Consider the following 21,092-nt stretch of genomic DNA (forward strand, 5'->3'; position numbering starts at 1 on the left):
CTGCTTCTAACTTGTGTCAAAATTGTTAAATGGTCTTATGAATTAGCGATTTCGCTCCAATTCACATTCCAAGTAATATTCGGCATGCTAATTACGTTGCCGATTGCCAAATTGCATTATCTCTTATATTTTCCGAGATATGGACTATCAACATTTTACAATATTGGCTCTGCTTCTAACTTGGGTCAAAATTGTAAAATGGTCTTATGAATTAGCGATTTCGCTCCAATTCACATTCCAAGTAATATTCGGCATGCTAATTACGTTGCCGATTGCCAAATTGCATTATCTCTTAAAGTTTCCGAGATATGGACTATCAACATTTTACAATATTGGCTCTGCTTCTAACTTGTGTCAAAATTGCAAAATGGTCTTATGAATTAGCGATTTCGCTACAATTCATATTCTAAGTAATATTCGGCATGCTAATTACGTTGCCGATTGCCAAATTGCATTATCTCTTATAGTTTCCGAGATATGGGCAATCGAAATTTTACACCTTAGAGTCTGTTTCTAACTTGGGTCAAAATCGTAAAATGGTCTTATGAATTAGCGATTTCGTTGTAATTCACATTCCAAGTAATATTCGGCATGCTAATTACGTTGCCGATTGCCAAATTGCATTATCCCTTATAGTTTCCGAGATATGGACTATCGACATTTTACAACATTGGCTCTGCTTCTAACTTGTGTCAAAATTGTAAAATGGTCTTATGAATTAGCGATTTCGCTCCAATTCACATTCCAAGTAATATTCGGCATGCTAATTACGTTGCCGATTGCCAAATTGCATTATCTCTTATATTTTCCGAGATATGGACTATCAACATTTTACAATATTGGCTCTGCTTCTAACTTGTGTCAAAATTGCAAAATGGACTTATGAATTAGCGATTTCGCTCCAATTCATATTCTAAGTAATATTCGGCATGCTAATTATGTTGCCGATTGCCAAATTGCATTATCTCTTATAGTTTCCGAGATATGGGCAATCGAAATTTTACACCTTAGAGTCTGTTTCTAACTTGGGTCAAAATCGTAAAATGGTCTTATGAATTAGCGATTTCGCTCAAATCCACATTCCAAGTAATATTCGGCATGCTAATTACGTTGCCGATTGCCAAATTGCATTATCTCTTATAGTTTCCGAGATATGGGCAATCGAAATTTTACACCTTAGAGTCTGTTTCTAACTTGGGCCAAAATCGTAAAATGGTCTTATGAATTAGCGATTTCGCTCAAATCCACATTCCAAGTAATATTCGGCATGCTAATTACGTTGCCGATTGCCAAATTGCATTATCTCTTATATTTTCCGAGATATGGACTATCAACATTTTACAATATTGGCTCTGCTTCCAACTTGGGCCAGAATTGTAAAATGGCTTTATGAATTAGCGATTTCGTTGTAATTCACATTCCAAGTAATATTCGGCATGCTAATTACGTTGCCGATTGCCAAATTGCATTATCCCTTATAGTTTCCGAGATATGGACTATCGACATTTTACAATATTGGCTCTGCTTCTAACTTGGGTCAAAATTGTAAAATGGTCTTATGAATTAGCGATTTCGCTCCAATTCACATTCCAAGTAATATTCGGCATGCTAATTACGTTGCCGATTGCCAAATTGCATTATCTCTTATAGTTTCCGAGATATGGACTATCAACATTTTACAATATTGGCTCTGCTTCTAACTTGTGTCAAAATTGCAAAATGGTCTTATGAATTAGAGATTTCGCTCCAATTCATATTCTAAGTAATATTCGGCATGCTAATTACGTTGCCGATTGCCAAATTGCATTATCTCTTATAGTTTCCGAGATATGGGCAATCGAAATTTTACACCTTAGAGTCTGTTTCTAACTTGGGTCAAAATCGTAAAATGGTCTTATGAATTAGCGATTTCGCTCAAATTCACATTCCAAGTAATATTCGTCATGCTAATTACATTGCCGATTGCCAAATTGCATTATCTCTTATAGTTTCCGAGATATGGACTATCAACATCTTGCAATATTGGCTCTGCTTCTAACTTGGGCCAGAATTGTAAAATGGCTTTATGAATTAGCAATTTCGTTGTAATTCACATTCCAAGTAATATTCGGCATGCTAATTACGTTGCCGATTGCCAAATTGCATTATCCCTTATAGTTTCCGAGATATGGACTATCGACATCTTGCAATATTGGCTCTGCCTCTAACTTATGCCGGAATTGTAAAATGGTCTTATGAATTAGCGATTTCGTTGTAATTCACATTCCAAGTAATATTCGGCATGCTAATTACGTTGCCGATTGCCAAATCGCATTATCTCTTATAGTTTCCGAGATATGGGCAATCGAAATTTTACACCTTAGAGTCTGTTTATAACTTGGGCCAAAATCTTAAAATGGTCTCATGAATTAGCGATTTCGCTCAAATTCACATTCCAAGTAATATTCGTCATGCTAATTACATTGCCGATTGCCAAATTGCATTATCTCTAATAGTTTCCGAGATATGGACTCTCGACACCTGACAATATTGGCTCTGCTTCTTACTTGGGCCAGAATTGTAAAATGGTCTTATGAATTAGCGATTTTATTCCAATTCACATTCCAAGTAATATTCGGCAAGCTAATTACGTTGCCGATTGCCAAATTGCATTATCTCTTATGGTTTCGGAGATATGGACTATCGACATCTTGCAATATTGGCTCTGCTTCTAACTTGGGCCGAATTGTAAAATGGCCTTATGAATTAGCGATTTCGTTGTAATTCACATTCCAAGTAATATTCAGCATGCTAATTACGTTGCCGATTGCCAAATTGCATTATCTCTTATAGTTTCCGAGATATGGACTATCGACATCTTGCAATATTGGCTCTGCTTCTAACTTGGGCCAGAATTGTAAAATGGTCTTATGAATTAGCGATTTCGTTGTAATTCACATTCCAAGTAATATTCGGCATGCTAATTACGTTGCCGATTGCCAAATTGCATTATCTCTTATAGTTTCCGAGATATGGGCAATCGAAATTTTACACCTTAGAGTCTGTTTCTAACGGGTCAAAATCGTAAAATGGTCTTATGAATTAGCGATTTCGCTCAAATTCACATTCCAAGTAATATTCGTCATGCTAATTACATTGCCGATTGCCAAATTGCATTATCTCTTATAGTTTCCGAGATATGGACTATCAACATCTTGCAATATTGGCTCTGCTTCTAACTTGGGCCAGAATTGTAAAATGGCTTTATGAATTAGCGATTTCGTTGTAATTCACATTCCAAGTAATATTCGGCATGCTAATTGCGTTGCCGATTGCCAAATTGCATTATCCCTTATAGTTTCCGAGATATGGACTATCGACATTTTACAATATTGGCTCTGCTTCTAACTTGGGTCAAAATTGTAAAATGGTCTTATGAATTAGCGATTTCGCTCCAATTCACATTCCAAGTAATATTCGGCATGCTAATTACGTTGCCGATTGCCAAATTGCATTATCTCTTAAAGTTTCCGAGATATGGACTATCAACATTTTACAATATTGGCTCTGCTTCTAACTTGTGTCAAAATTGCAAAATGGTCTTATGAATTAGCGATTTCGCTACAATTCATATTCTAAGTAATATTCGGCATGCTAATTACGTTGCCGATTGCCAAATTGCATTATCTCTTATAGTTTCCGAGATATGGGCAATCGAAATTTTACACCTTAGAGTCTGTTTCTAACTTGGGTCAAAATCGTAAAATGGTCTTATGAATTAGCGATTTCGCTCAAATTCACATTCCAAGTAATATTCGTCATGCTAATTACGTTGCCGATTGCCAAATCGCATTTTCTCTTATAGTTTCCGAGATATGGACTATCGACATTTGACAATATTGTCTCTGCTTCTAACTTGTGTCAAAATTGTTAAATGGTCTTATGAATTAGCGATTTCGCTCCAATTCACATTCCAAGTAATATTCGGCATGCTAATTACGTTGCCGATTGCCAAATTGCATTATCTCTTATATTTTCCGAGATATGGACTATCAACATTTTACAATATTGGCTCTGCTTCTAACTTGGGTCAAAATTGTAAAATGGTCTTATGAATTAGCGATTTCGCTCCAATTCACATTCCAAGTAATATTCGGCATGCTAATTACGTTGCCGATTGCCAAATTGCATTATCTCTTAAAGTTTCCGAGATATGGACTATCAACATTTTACAATATTGGCTCTGCTTCTAACTTGTGTCAAAATTGCAAAATGGTCTTATGAATTAGCGATTTCGCTACAATTCATATTCTAAGTAATATTCGGCATGCTAATTACGTTGCCGATTGCCAAATTGCATTATCTCTTATAGTTTCCGAGATATGGGCAATCGAAATTTTACACCTTAGAGTCTGTTTCTAACTTGGGTCAAAATCGTAAAATGGTCTTATGAATTAGCGATTTCGTTGTAATTCACATTCCAAGTAATATTCGGCATGCTAATTACGTTGCCGATTGCCAAATTGCATTATCCCTTATAGTTTCCGAGATATGGACTATCGACATTTTACAACATTGGCTCTGCTTCTAACTTGTGTCAAAATTGTAAAATGGTCTTATGAATTAGCGATTTCGCTCCAATTCACATTCCAAGTAATATTCGGCATGCTAATTACGTTGCCGATTGCCAAATTGCATTATCTCTTATATTTTCCGAGATATGGACTATCAACATTTTACAATATTGGCTCTGCTTCTAACTTGTGTCAAAATTGCAAAATGGACTTATGAATTAGCGATTTCGCTCCAATTCATATTCTAAGTAATATTCGGCATGCTAATTATGTTGCCGATTGCCAAATTGCATTATCTCTTATAGTTTCCGAGATATGGGCAATCGAAATTTTACACCTTAGAGTCTGTTTCTAACTTGGGTCAAAATCGTAAAATGGTCTTATGAATTAGCGATTTCGCTCAAATCCACATTCCAAGTAATATTCGGCATGCTAATTACGTTGCCGATTGCCAAATTGCATTATCTCTTATAGTTTCCGAGATATGGGCAATCGAAATTTTACACCTTAGAGTCTGTTTCTAACTTGGGCCAAAATCGTAAAATGGTCTTATGAATTAGCGATTTCGCTCAAATCCACATTCCAAGTAATATTCGGCATGCTAATTACGTTGCCGATTGCCAAATTGCATTATCTCTTATATTTTCCGAGATATGGACTATCAACATTTTACAATATTGGCTCTGCTTCTAACTTGGGCCAGAATTGTAAAATGGCTTTATGAATTAGCGATTTCGTTGTAATTCACATTCCAAGTAATATTCGGCATGCTAATTACGTTGCCGATTGCCAAATTGCATTATCCCTTATAGTTTCCGAGATATGGACTATCGACATTTTACAATATTGGCTCTGCTTCTAACTTGGGTCAAAATTGTAAAATGGTCTTATGAATTAGCGATTTCGCTCCAATTCACATTCCAAGTAATATTCGGCATGCTAATTACGTTGCCGATTGCCAAATTGCATTATCTCTTATAGTTTCCGAGATATGGACTATCAACATTTTACAATATTGGCTCTGCTTCTAACTTGTGTCAAAATTGCAAAATGGTCTTATGAATTAGAGATTTCGCTCCAATTCATATTCTAAGTAATATTCGGCATGCTAATTACGTTGCCGATTGCCAAATTGCATTATCTCTTATAGTTTCCGAGATATGGGCAATCGAAATTTTACACCTTAGAGTCTGTTTCTAACTTGGGTCAAAATCGTAAAATGGTCTTATGAATTAGCGATTTCGCTCAAATTCACATTCCAAGTAATATTCGTCATGCTAATTACATTGCCGATTGCCAAATTGCATTATCTCTTATAGTTTCCGAGATATGGACTATCAACATCTTGCAATATTGGCTCTGCTTCTAACTTGGGCCAGAATTGTAAAATGGCTTTATGAATTAGCAATTTCGTTGTAATTCACATTCCAAGTAATATTCGGCATGCTAATTACGTTGCCGATTGCCAAATTGCATTATCCCTTATAGTTTCCGAGATATGGACTATCGACATCTTGCAATATTGGCTCTGCCTCTAACTTATGCCGGAATTGTAAAATGGTCTTATGAATTAGCGATTTCGTTGTAATTCACATTCCAAGTAATATTCGGCATGCTAATTACGTTGCCGATTGCCAAATCGCATTATCTCTTATAGTTTCCGAGATATGGGCAATCGAAATTTTACACCTTAGAGTCTGTTTCTAACTTGGGCCAAAATCTTAAAATGGTCTCATGAATTAGCGATTTCGCTCAAATTCACATTCCAAGTAATATTCGTCATGCTAATTACATTGCCGATTGCCAAATTGCATTATCTCTAATAGTTTCCGAGATATGGACTCTCGACACCTGACAATATTGGCTCTGCTTCTTACTTGGGCCAGAATTGTAAAATGGTCTTATGAATTAGCGATTTTATTCCAATTCACATTCCAAGTAATATTCGGCAAGCTAATTACGTTGCCGATTGCCAAATTGCATTATCTCTTATGGTTTCGGAGATATGGACTATCGACATCTTGCAATATTGGCTCTGCTTCTAACTTGGGCCGAATTGTAAAATGGCCTTATGAATTAGCGATTTCGTTGTAATTCACATTCCAAGTAATATTCAGCATGCTAATTACGTTGCCGATTGCCAAATTGCATTATCTCTTATAGTTTCCGAGATATGGACTATCGACATCTTGCAATATTGGCTCTGCTTCTAACTTGGGCCAGAATTGTAAAATGGTCTTATGAATTAGTGATTTCGTTGTAATTCACATTCCAAGTAATATTCGGCATGCTAATTACGTTGCCGATTGCCAAATTGCATTATCTCTTATAGTTTCCAAGATATGGACTATCGACATCTTGCAATATTGGCTCTGCTTCTAACTTGGGCCGAATTGTAAAATGGCCTTATGAATTAGCGATTTCGTTGTAATTCACATTCCAAGTAATATTCAGCATGCTAATAACGTTGCCGATTACCAAATTGCATTATCTCTTATAGTTTCCGAGATATGGACTATCAACATCTTGCAATATTGGCTCTGCTTCTAACTTGGGCCAGAATTGTAAAATGGCTTTATGAATTAGCGATTTCGTTGTAATTCACATTCCAAGTAATATTCGGCATGCTAATTACGTTGCCGATTGCCAAATTGCATTATCCCTTATAGTTTCTGAGATATGGACTATCGACATTTTACAATATTGGCTCTGCTTCTAACTTGGGTCAAAATTGTAAAATGGTCTTATGAATTAGCGATTTCGCTATAATTCACATTCCAAGTAATATTCGGCATGCTAATTACGTTGCCGATTGCCAAATTGCATTATCTCCTATAGTTTCCGAGATATGGACTATCAACATTTTACAATATTGGCTCTGCTTCTAACTTGTGTCAAAATTTCAAAATGGTCTTATGAATTAGCGATTTCGCTCCAATTCATATTCTAAGTAATATTCGGCATGCTAATTAGGTTGCCGATTGCCAAATTGCATTATCTCTTATAGTTTCCGAGATATGGGCAATCGAAATTTTACACCTTAGAGTCTGTTTCTAACTTGGGTCAAAATCGTAAAATGGTCTTATGAATTAGCGATTTCGCTCAAATTCACATTCCAAGTAATATTCGTCATGCTAATTACGTTGCCGATTGCCAAATTGCATTATCTCTTATAGTTTCCGAGATATGGACTATCGACATCTTGCAATATTGGCTCTGCTTCTAACTTGGGCCAGAATTGTAAAATGGCCTTATGAATTAGCGATTTCGCTCAAATTCACATTCCAAGTAATATTCGGCATGCTAATTACGTTGCCGATTGCCAAATTGCATTATCCCTTATAGTTTCCGAGATATGGACTATCGACATTTGACAATATTGTCTCTGCATCTAACTTGGACCAGAATTGTAAAATGGCTTTATGAATTAGCGATTTCGTTGTAATTCACATTCCAAGTAATATTCGGCATGCTAATTACGTTGCCGATTGCCAAATTGCATTATCCCTTATAGTTTCCGAGATATGGGCAATCGAAATTTTACACCTTAGGGTCTGTTTCTAACTTGAGTCAAAATCTTAAAATGGTCTCATGAATTAGCGATTTCGCTCAAATTCACATTCCAAGTAATATTCGTCATGCTAATTACATTGCCGATTGCCAAACTGCATTATCTCTAATAGTTTCCGAGATATGGACTATCGACACGTGACAATATTGGCTCTGCTTCTAACTTGGGCCGGAATTGTATAATGGTCTTATGAATTAGCGATTTCGTTGTAATTCACATTCCAAGTAATATTCGGTATGCTAATTACGTTGCCGATTGCCAAATTGCATTATCCCTTATAGTTTCCGAGATATGGACTATCGACATCTTGCAATATTGGCTCTGCCTCTAACTTGGGCCGGAATCGTAAAATGGTCTTATGAATTAGCGATTTCGCTCAAATTCACATTCCAAGTAATATTCGTCATGCTAATTACATTGCCGATTGCCAAATTGCATTATCTCTTATAGTTTCCGAGATATGGGCAATCGAAATTTTACACCTTAGAGTCTGTTTCTAACTTGGGTCAAAATCGTAAAATGGTCTTATGAATTAGCGATTTCGCTCAAATTCACATTCCAAGTAATATTCGGCATGCTAATTACGTTGCCGATTGCCAAATTGCATTATCTCTTATAGTTTCCGAGATATGGACTATCAACATCTTGCAATATTGGCTCTACTTCTAACTTGGGCCAGAATTGTAAAATGGCTTTATGAATTAGCGATTTCGTTGTAATTCACATTCCAAGTAATATTCAGCATGCTAATTACGTTGCCGATTGCCAAATTGCATTATCCCTTATAGTTTCCGAGATATGGACTATCGACATCTTGTAATATTGGCTCTGCCTCTAACTTGGGCCGGAATTGTAAAATGGTCTTATGAATTAGCGATTTCGTTGTAATTCACATTCCAAGTAATATTCGGCATGCTAATTACGTTGCCGATTGCCAAATTGCATTATCCCTTATAGTTTCCGAGATATGGACTATCGACATCTTGCAATATTGGCTCTGCCTCTAACTTGGGCCGGAATTGTAAAATGGTCTTATGAATTAGCGATTTCGTTGTAATTCACATTCCAAGTAATATTCGGCATGCTAATTACGTTGCCGATTGCCAAATTGCATTATCTGTTATAGTTTCCGAGATATGGGCAATCGAAATTTTACACCTTAGAGTCGGTTTCTAACTTGGGTCAAAATCGTAAAATGGTCTTATGAATTAGCGATTTCGCTCAAATTCACATTACATATATTCGGCATGCTAATTACGTTGCCGATTGCCAAATTGCATTATCTCTTATAGTGTCCGAGATATGGGCAATCGAAATTTTACACCTTAGAGTCTGTTTCTAACTTGGGTCAAAATCGTAAAATGGTCTTATGAATTAGCGATTTCGCTCAAATTCACATTCCAAGTAATATTCGTCATGCTAATTACATTGCCGATTGCCAAATTGCATTATCTCTTATAGTTTCCGAGATATGGGCTATCAACATCTTGCAATATTGGCTCTACTTCTAACTTGGGCCAGAATTGTAAAATGGCCATATGAATTAGCGATTTCGTTGTAATTCACATTCCAAGTAACATTCGGCATGCTAATAACGTTGCCGATTGCCAAATTGCATTATCTCTTATAGTTTCCGAGATATGGACTATCGACATCTTGCAATATTGGCTCTGCTTCTAACTTGGGCCAGAATTGTAAAATGGCCTTATGAATTAGCGATTTCGCTCCAATTCACATTCCAAGTAATATTCGGCATGCTAATTACGTTGATGATTGCCAAATTGCATTATCTCTTATAGTTTCCGAGATATGGACTATCGACATCTTGCAATATTGGCTCTGCTTCTAACTTGGGCCAGAATTGTAAAATGGCCTTATGAATTAGCGATTTCGCTCCAATTCACATTCTAAGTAATATTCGGCATGCTAATTACGTTGCCGATTGCCAAATTGCATTATCTCTTATAGTTTCCGAGATATGGGCAATCGAAATTTTACACCTTAGAGTCTGTTTCTAACGGGTCAAAATCGTAAAATGGTCTTATGAATTAGCGATTTCGCTCAAATTCACATTCCAAGTAATATTCGTCATGCTAATTACATTGCCGATTGCCAAATTGCATTATCTCTTATAGTTTCCGAGATATGGACTATCGATATCTTGCAATATTGGCTCTGCTTCTAACTTGGGCCAGAATTGTAAAATGGCCTTATGAATTAGTGATTTCGTTGTAATTCACATTCCAAGTAATATTCGGCATGCTAATTACGTTGTCGATTGCCAAATTGCATTATTTCTTATAGTTTCCGAGATATGGACTATCGACATCCTGCAATATTGGCTCTGCTTCTAACTTGGGTCAAAATTGTAAAATGGTCTTATGAATTAGCGATTTCGCTCCAATTCACATTCCAAGTAATATTCGGCATGCTAATTACGTTGCCGATTGCCAAATTGCATTATCTCTTATAGTTTCCGAGATATGGGCAATCGAAATTTTACACCTTAGAGTCTGTTTCTAACTTGGGTCAAAATCGTAAAATGGTCTTATGAATTAGCGATTTCGCTCAAATTCACATTCCAAGTAATATTCGTCATGCTAATTACGTTGCCGATTGCCAAATTGCATTATCTCTTATAGTTTCCGAGATATGGACTATCGACATCTTGCAATATTGGCTCTGCTTCTAACTTGGGCCAGAATTGTAAAATGGCCTTATGAATTAGCGATTTCGCTCCAATTCACATTCCAAGTAATATTCGGCATGCTAATTACGTTGATGATTGCCAAATTGCATTATCTCTTATAGTTTCCGAGATATGGACTATCGACATCTTGCAATATTGGCTCTGCTTCTAACTTGGGCCAGAATTGTAAAATGGCCTTATGAATTAGCGATTTCGCTCCAATTCACATTCCAAGTAATATTCGGCATGCTAATTACGTTGCCGATTGCCAAATTGCATTATCTCTTATAGTTTCCGAGATATGGACTATCGATATCTTGCAATATTGGCTCTGCTTCTAACTTGGGCCAGAATTGTAAAATGGCCTTATGAATTAGTGATTTCGTTGTAATTCACATTCCAAGTAATATTCGGCATGCTAATTACGTTGTCGATTGCCAAATTGCATTATTTCTTATAGTTTCCGAGATATGGACTATCGACATCCTGCAATATTGGCTCTGCTTCTAACTTGGGTCAAAATTGTAAAATGGTCTTATGAATTAGCGATTTCGCTCCAATTCACATTCCAAGTAATATTCGGCATGCTAATTACGTTGCCGATTGCCAAATTGCATTATCTCTTATAGTTTCCGAGATATGGGCAATCGAAATTTTACACCTTAGAGTCTGTTTCTAAGTTGGGTCAAAATCGTAAAATGGTCTTATGAATTAGCGATTTCGCTCAAATTCACATTCCAAGTAATATTCGTCATGCTAATTACGTTGCCGATTGCCAAATTGCATTATATCTTATAGTTTCCGAGATATGGACTATCGACATCTTGCAATATTGGCTCTGCTTCTAACTTGGGCCAGAATTGTAAAATGGCCTTATGAATTAGCGATTTCGCTCCAATTCACATTCCAAGTAATATTCGGCATGCTAATTACGTTGATGATTGCCAAATTGCATTATCTCTTATAGTTTCCGAGATATGGACTATCGACATCTTGCAATATTGGCTCTGCTTCTAACTTGGGCCAGAATTGTAAAATGGCCTTATGAATTAGCGATTTCGCTCCAATTCACATTCCAAGTAATATTCGGCATGCTAATTACGTTGCCGATTGCCAAATTGCATTATCTCTTATAGTTTCCGAGATATGGACTATCGACATTTGACAATATTGTCTCTGCTTCTAACTTGTGTCAAAATTGTTAAATGGTCTTATGAATTAGCGATTTCGCTCCAATTCACATTCTAAGTAATATTCGGCATGCTAATTACGTTGCCGATTGCCAAATTGCATTATCTCTTATAGTTTCCGAGATATGGGCAATCGAAATTTTACACCTTAGAGTCTGTTTCTAACGGGTCAAAATCGTAAAATGGTCTTATGAATTAGCGATTTCGCTCAAATTCACATTCCAAGTAATATTCGTCATGCTAATTACATTGCCGATTGCCAAATTGCATTATCTCTTATAGTTTCCGAGATATGGACTATCAACATCTTGCAATATTGGCTCTGCTTCTAACTTGGGCCAGAATTGTAAAATGGCTTTATGAATTAGCGATTTCGTTGTAATTCACATTCCAAGTAATATTCGGCATGCTAATTACGTTGCCGATTGCCAAATTGCATTATTCGTTATAGTTTCCGAGATATGGACTATCGACATTTTACAATATTGGCTCTGCTTCTAACTTGGGTCAAAATTGTAAAATGGTCTTATGAATTAGCGATTTCGCTCCAATTCACATTCCAAGTAATATTCGGCATGCTAATTACGTTGCCGATTGTCAAATTGCATTATCTCTTATAGTTTCCGAGATATGGACTATCAACATTTTACAATATTGGCTCTGCTTCTAACTTGTGTCAAAATTGCAAAATGGTCTTATGAATTAGCGATTTCGCTCCAATTCATATTCTAAGTAATATTCGGCATGCTAATTACGTTGCCGATTGCCAAATTGCATTATCTCTTATAGTTTCCGAGATATGGGCAATCGAAATTTTACACCTTAGAGTCTGTTTCTAACTTGGGTCAAAATCGTAAAATGGTCTTATGAATTAGCGATTTCGCTCAAATTCACATTCCAAGTAATATTCGGCATGCTAATTACGTTGCCGATTGCCAAATTGCATTATCTCTTATAGTGTCCGAGATATGGGCAATCGAAATTTTACACCTTAGAGTCTGTTTCTAACGGGTCAAAATCGTAAAATGGTCTTATGAATTAGCGATTTCGCTCAAATTCACATTCCAAGTAATATTCGTCATGCTAATTACATTGCCGATTGCCAAATTGCATTATCTCTTATAGTTTCCGAGATATGGACTATCAACATCTTGCAATATTGGCTCTGCTTCTAACTTGGGCCAGAATTGTAAAATGGCTTTATGAATTAGCGATTTCGTTGTAATTCACATTCCAAGTAATATTCGGCATGCTAATTACGTTGCCGATTGCCAAATTGCATTATCCCTTATAGTTTCTGAGATATGGACTATCGACATTTTACAATATTGGCTCTGCTTCTAACTTGGGTCAAAATTGTAAAATGGTCTTATGAATTAGCGATTTCGCTATAATTCACATTCCAAGTAATATTCGGCATGCTAATTACGTTGCCGATTGCCAAATTGCATTATCTCCTATAGTTTCCGAGATATGGACTATCAACATTTTACAATATTGGCTCTGCTTCTAACTTGTGTCAAAATTTCAAAATGGTCTTATGAATTAGCGATTTCGCTCCAATTCATATTCTAAGTAATATTCGGCATGCTAATTAGGTTGCCGATTGCCAAATTGCATTATCTCTTATAGTTTCCGAGATATGGGCAATCGAAATTTTACACCTTAGAGTCTGTTTCTAACTTGGGTCAAAATCGTAAAATGGTCTTATGAATTAGCGATTTCGCTCAAATTCACATTCCAAGTAATATTCGTCATGCTAATTACGTTGCCGATTGCCAAATTGCATTATCTCTTATAGTTTCCGAGATATGGACTATCGACATCTTGCAATATTGGCTCTGCTTCTAACTTGGGCCAGAATTGTAAAATGGCCTTATGAATTAGCGATTTCGCTCAAATTCACATTCCAAGTAATATTCGGCATGCTAATTACGTTGCCGATTGCCAAATTGCATTATCCCTTATAGTTTCCGAGATATGGACTATCGACATTTGACAATATTGTCTCTGCTTCTAACTTGGGCCAGAATTGTAAAATGGCTTTATGAATTAGCGATTTCGTTGTAATTCACATTCCAAGTAATATTCGGCATGCTAATTACGTTGCCGATTGCCAAATTGCATTATCCCTTATAGTTTCCGAGATATGGGCAATCGAAATTTTACACCTTAGGGTCTGTTTCTAACTTGAGTCAAAATCTTAAAATGGTCTCATGAATTAGCGATTTCGCTCAAATTCACATTCCAAGTAATATTCGTCATGCTAATTACATTGCCGATTGCCAAACTGCATTATCTCTAATAGTTTCCGAGATATGGACTATCGACACGTGACAATATTGGCTCTGCTTCTAACTTGGGTCAAAATTGTAAAATGGTCTTATGAATTAGCGATTTATCTCCAATTAACATTCCAAGTAATATTCGGCATGCTAATTACGTTGCCGATTGCCAAATTGCATTATCTCTTATAGTTTCCGAGATATGGACTATCGACATCTTGCAATATTGGCTCTGCTTTTAACTTGGCCCAGAATTGTAAAATGGCCTTATGAATTAGTGATTTCGTTGTAATTCACATTCCAAGTAATATTCGGCATGCTAATAACGTTGCCGATTGCAAATTTGCATTATCTCTTATAGTTTCCGAGATATGGACTATCGACACGTGACAATATTGGCTCTGCTTCTAACTTGGGTCAAAATTGTAAAATGGTCTTATGAATTAGCGATTTCGCTCCAATTCACATTCCAAGTAATATTCGGCATGCTAATTACGTTGCCGATTGCCAAGTTGCATTATCTCTTATAGTTTCCGAGATATGGACTATCGACATCTTGCAATATTGGCTCTGCTTCTAACTTGGGCCAGAATTGTAAAATGGCCTTATGAATTAGCGATTTCGCTCCAATTCACAATCCAAGTAATATTCGGCATGCTAATTACGTTGCCGATTGCCAAATTGCATTATCTCTTATAGTTTCCGAGATATGGACTATCGACATTTGACAATATTGTCTCTGCTTCTAACTTGTGTCAAAATTGTTAAATGGTCTTATGAATTAGCGATTTCGCTCCAATTCACATTCTAAGTAATATTCGGCATGCTAATTACGTTGCCGATTGCCAAATTGCATTATCTCTTATAGTTTCCGAGATATGGACTATCAATATCTTGCAATATTGGCTCTGCTTCTAACTTGGGCCAGAATTGTAAAATGGCTTTATGAATTAGCGATTTCGTTGTAATTCACATTCCAAGTAATATTCGGCATGCTAATTACGTTGCCGATTGCCAAATTGCATTATCCCTTATAGTTTCCGAGATATGGACTATCGACATTTTACAATATTGGCTCTGCTTCTAACTTGGGTCAAAATTGTAAAATGGTCTTATGAATTAGCGATTTCGCTCCAATTCACATTCCAAGTAATATTCGGCATGCTAATTACATTGCCGATTGCCAAATTGCATTATCCCTTATAGTTTCCGAGATATGGGCAATCGAAATTTTACACCGTAGAGTCTGTTTCTAACTTGGGTCAAAATCTTAAAATGGTCCCAAGAATTAGCGATTTCGCTCAAATTCACATTCCAAGTAATATTCGTCATGCTAATTACATTGCCGATTGCGAAATTGCATTACCTCTAATAGTTTCCGAGATATGGACTATCGACATTTGACAATATTGTCTCTGCTTCTAACTTGTGTCAAAATTGTTAAATGGTCTTATGAATTAGCGATTTCGCTCCAATTCACATTCTAAGTAATATTCGGCATGCTAATTACGTTGCCGATTGCCAAATTGCATTATCTCTTATAGTTTCCGAGATATGGACTATCGACATTTGACAATATTGTCTCTGCTTCTAACTTGTGTCAAAATTGTTAAATGGTCTTATGAATTAGCGATTTCGCTCCAATTCACATTCTAAGTAATATTCGGCATGCTAATTACGTTGCCGATTGCCAAATTGCATTATCTCTTATAGTTTCCGAGATATGGGCAATCGAAATTTTACACCTTAGAGTCTGTTTCTAACGGGTCAAAATCGTAAAATGGTCTTATGAATTAGCGATTTCGCTCAAATTCACATTCCAAGTAATATTCGGCATGCTAATTACGTTGCCGATTGCCAAATTGCATTATCTCTTATAGTTTCCGAGATATGGACTATCGACATCTTGCAATATTGGCTCTGCTTCTAACTTGGGCCAGAATTGTAAAATGGCCTTATGAATTAGTGATTTCGTTGTAATTCACATTCCAAGTAATATTCGGCATGCTAATAACGTTGCCGATTGCCAAATTGCATTATCTCTTATAGTTTCCGAGATATGGACTATCGACACGTGACAATATTGGCTCTGCTTCTAACTTGGGTCAAAATTGTAAAATGGTCTTATGAATTAGCGATTTCGCTCCAATTCACATTCCAAGTAATATTCGGCATGCTAATTACGTTGATGATTGCCAAATTGCATTATCTCTTATAGTTTCCGAGATATGGACTATCGACATCTTGCAATATTGGCTCTGCTTCTAACTTGGGCCAGAATTGTAAAATGGCCTTATGAATTAGCGATTTCGCTCCAATTCACATTCCAAGTAATATTCGGCATGCTAATTACGTTGCCGATTGCCAAATTGCGTTTTCTCTTATAGTTTCCGAGATATGGACTATCGACATTTGACAATATTGTCTCTGCTTCTAACTTGTGTCAAAATTGTTAAATGGTCTTATGAATTAGCGATTTCGCTCCAATTCACATTCTAAGTAATATTCGGCATGCTAATTACGTTGCCGATTGCCAAATTGCATTATCTCTTATAGTTTCCGAGATATGGGCAATCGAAATTTTACACCTTAGAGTCTGTTTCTAACGGGTCAAAATCGTAAAATGGTCTTATGAATTAGCGATTTCGCTCAAATTCACATTCCAAGTAATATTCGTCATGCTAATTACATTGCCGATTGCCAAATTGCATTATCTCTTATAGTTTCCGAGATATGGACTATCAACATGTTGCAATATTGGCTCTGCTTCTAACTTGGGCCAGAATTGTAAAATGGCTTTATGAATTAGCGATTTCGTTGTAATTCACATTCCAAGTAATATTCGGCATGCTAATTACGTTGCCGATTGCCAAATTGCATTATCCCTTATAGTTTCCGAGATATGGACTATCGCCATTTTACAATATTGGCTCTGCTTCTAACTTGGGTCAAAATTGTAAAATGGTCTTATGAATTAGCGATTTCGCTCCAATTCACATTCCAAGTAATATTCGGCATGCTAATTACGTTGCCGATTGCCAAATTGCATTATCTCTTATAGTTTCCGAGATATGAACTATCAACATTTTACAATATTGGCTCTGCTTCTAACTTGTGTCAAAATTGCAAAATGGTCTTATGAATTAGCGATTTCGCTCCAATTCATATTCTAAGTAATATTCGGCATGCTAATTACGTTGCCGATTGCCAAATTGCATTATCTCTTATAGTTTCCGAGATATGGGCAATCGAAATTTTACACCTTAGAGTCTGTTTCTAACTTGGGTCAAAATCGTAAAATGGTCTTATGAATTAGCGATTTCGCTCAAATTCACATTCCAAGTAATATTCGGCATGCTAATTACGTTGCCGATTGCCAAATTGCATTATCTCTTATAGTTTCTGAGATATGGGCAATCGAAATTTTACACCTTAGAGTCTGTTTCTAACGGGTCAAAATCGTAAAATGGTCTTATGAATTAGCGATTTCGCTCAAATTCACATTCCAAGTAATATTCGTCATGCTAATTACATTGCCGATTGCCAAATTGCATTATCTCTTATAGTTTCCGAGATATGGACTATCAACATCTTGCAATATTGGCTCTGCTTCTAACTTGGGCCAGAATTGTAAAATGGCTTTATGAATTAGCGATTTCGTTGTAATTCACATTCCAAGTAATATTCGGCATGCTAATTGCGTTGCCGATTGCCAAATTGCATTATCCCTTATAGTTTCCGAGATATGGACTATCGACATTTTACAATATTGGCTCTGCTTCTAACTTGGGTCAAAATTGTAAAATGGTCTTATGAATTAGCGATTTCGCTCCAATTCACATTCCAAGTAATATTCGGCATGCTAATTACGTTGCCGATTGCCAAATTGCATTATCTCTTAAAGTTTCCGAGATATGGACTATCAACATTTTACAATATTGGCTCTGCTTCTAACTTGTGTCAAAATTGCAAAATGGTCTTATGAATTAGCGATTTCGCTACAATTCATATTCTAAGTAATATTCGGCATGCTAATTACGTTGCCGATTGCCAAATTGCATTATCTCTTATAGTTTCCGAGATATGGGCAATCGAAATTTTACACCTTAGAGTCTGTTTCTAACTTGGGTCAAAATCGTAAAATGGTCTTATGAATTAGCGATTTCGCTCAAATTCACATTCCAAGTAATATTCGTCATGCTAATTACGTTGCCGATTGCCAAATCGCATTTTCTCTTATAGTTTCCGAGATATGGACTATCGACATTTGACAATATTGTCTCTGCTTCTAACTTGTGTCAAAATTGTTAAATGGTCTTATGAATTAGCGATTTCGCTCCAATTCACATTCTAAGTAATATTCGGCATGCTAATTACGTTGCCGATTGCCAAATTGCATTATCTCTTATAGTTTCCGAGATATGGGCAATCGAAATTTTACACCTTAGAGTCTGTTTCTAACGGGTCAAAATCGTAAAATGGTCTTATGAATTAGCGATTTCGCTCAAATTCACATTCCAAGTAATATTCGTCATGCTAATTACACTGCCGATTGCCAAATTGCATTATCTCTTATAGTTTCCGAGATATGGACTATCAACATCTTGCAATATTGGCTCTGCTTCTAACTTGGGCCAGAATTGTAAAATGGCTTTATGAATTAGCGATTTCGTTGTAATTCACATTCCAAGTAATATTCGGCATGCTAATTACGTTGCCGATTGCCAAATTGCATTATCCCTTATAGTTTCCGAGATATGGACTATCGACATTTTACAACATTGGCTCTGCTTCTAACTTGTGTCAAAATTGTAAAATGGTCTTATGAATTAGCGATTTCGCTCCAATTCACATTCCAAGTAATATTCGGCATGCTAATTACGTTGCCGATTGCCAAATTGCATTATCTCTTATATTTTCCGAGATATGGACTATCAACATTTTACAATATTGGCTCTGTTTCTAACTTGTGTCAAAATTGCAAAATGGTCTTATGAATTAGCGATTTCGCTCCAATTCATATTCTAAGTAATATTCGGCATGCTAATTATGTTGCCGATTGCCAAATTGCATTATCTCTTATAGTTTCCGAGATATGGGCAATCGAAATTTTACACCTTAGAGTCTGTTTCTAACTTGGGTCAAAATCATAAAATGGTCTTATGAATTAGCGATTTCGCTCAAATCCACATTCCAAGTAATATTCGGCATGCTAATTACGTTGCCGATTGCCAAATTGCATTATCTCTTATAGTTTCCGAGATATGGGCAATCGAAATTTTACACCTTAGAGTCTGTTTCTAACTTGGGCCAAAATCGTAAAATGGTCTTATGAATTAGCGATTTCGCTCAAATCCACATTCCAAGTAATATTCGGCATGCTAATTACGTTGCCGATTGCCAAATTGCATTATCTCTTATATTTTCCGAGATATGGACTATCAACATTTTACAATATTGGCTCTGCTTCTAACTTGGGCCAGAATTGTAAAATGGCTTTATGAATTAGCGATTTCGTTGTAATTCACATTCCAAGTAATATTCGGCATGCTAATTACGTTGCCGATTGCCAAATTGCATTATCCCTTATAGTTTCCGAGATATGGACTATCGACATTTTACAATATTGGCTCTGCTTCTAACTTGGGTCAAAATTGTAAAATGGTCTTATGAATTAGCGATTTCGCTCCAATTCACATTCCAAGTAATATTCGGCATGCTAATTACGTTGCCGATTGCCAAATTGCATTATCTCTTATAGTTTCCGAGATATGGACTATCAACATTTTACAATATTGGCTCTGCTTCTAACTTGTGTCAAAATTGCAAAATGGTCTTATGAATTAGAGATTTCGCTCCAATTCATATTCTAAGTAATATTCGGCATGCTAATTACGTTGCCGATTGCCAAATTGCATTATCTCTTATAGTTTCCGAGATATGGGCAATCGAAATTTTACACCTTAGAGTCTGTTTCTAACTTGGGTCAAAATCGTAAAATGGTCTTATGAATTAGCGATTTCGCTCAAATTCACATTCCAAGTAATATTCGTCATGCTAATTACATTGCCGATTGCCAAATTGCATTATCTCTTATAGTTTCCGAGATATGGACTATCAACATCTTGCAATATTGGCTCTGCTTCTAACTTGGGCCAGAATTGTAAAATGGCTTTATGAATTAGCAATTTCGTTGTAATTCACATTCCAAGTAATATTCGGCATGCTAATTACGTTGCCGATTGCCAAATTGCATTATCCCTTATAGTTTCCGAGATATGGACTATCTACATCTTGCAATATTGGCTCTGCCTCTAACTTATGCCGGAATTGTAAAATGGTCTTATGAATTAGCGATTTCGTTGTAATTCACATTCCAAGTAATATTCGGCATGCTAATTACGTTGCCGATTGCCAAATTGCATTATCTCTTATAGTTTCCGAGATATGGGCAATCGAAATTTTACACCTTAGAGTCTGTTTCTAACTTGGGCCAAAATCTTAAAATGGTCTCATGAATTAGCGATTTCGCTCAAATTCACATTCCAAGTAATATTCGTCATGCTAATTACATTGCCGATTGCCAAATTGCATTATCTCTAATAGTTTCCGAGATATGGACTCTCGACACCTGACAATATTGGCTCTGCTTCTTACTTGGGCCAGAATTGTAAAATGGTCTTATGAATTAGCGATTTTATTCCAATTCACATTCCAAGTAATATTCGGCAAGCTAATTACGTTGCCGATTGCCAAATTGCATTATCTCTTATGGTTTCGGAGATATGGACTATCGACATCTTG

Source organism: Rhynchophorus ferrugineus, unplaced genomic scaffold (assembly GCF_030347505.1).
Source record: "Rhynchophorus ferrugineus isolate W39M unplaced genomic scaffold, kcgeb_rfMv2 rfM2, whole genome shotgun sequence".
NCBI classification, from domain to species: domain Eukaryota; kingdom Metazoa; phylum Arthropoda; class Insecta; order Coleoptera; family Curculionidae; genus Rhynchophorus; species Rhynchophorus ferrugineus.